Raw genomic sequence first — 281 nt, forward strand, 5'->3', positions numbered from 1 at the left:
TCGCACAACAAGAGAAGAAAAAAAAATAACACACTGAAGAATGCAACCTTTCGCCACGTCGAGTCGCAGAAACGCAAAAGCGTGACGTTACCCACACACGCGTGCACGCACACATACACACACACACACACACACACACACACACACACACACCGGACGGACAGGCAGACACTCCTCAGGTAAGCTCTGAAATGCTCATTTGGTTAACATGGTCATATTTTTTTTTGTTTATCTTTCGTGCCCCACATTAGAAACGTGTATATTTTTCCGCTCGGCTGCCC

The sequence above is a fragment of the Micromesistius poutassou genome (assembly GCF_964030765.1).
Source record: "Micromesistius poutassou genome assembly, chromosome: 18".
NCBI lineage: Eukaryota > Metazoa > Chordata > Actinopteri > Gadiformes > Gadidae > Micromesistius > Micromesistius poutassou.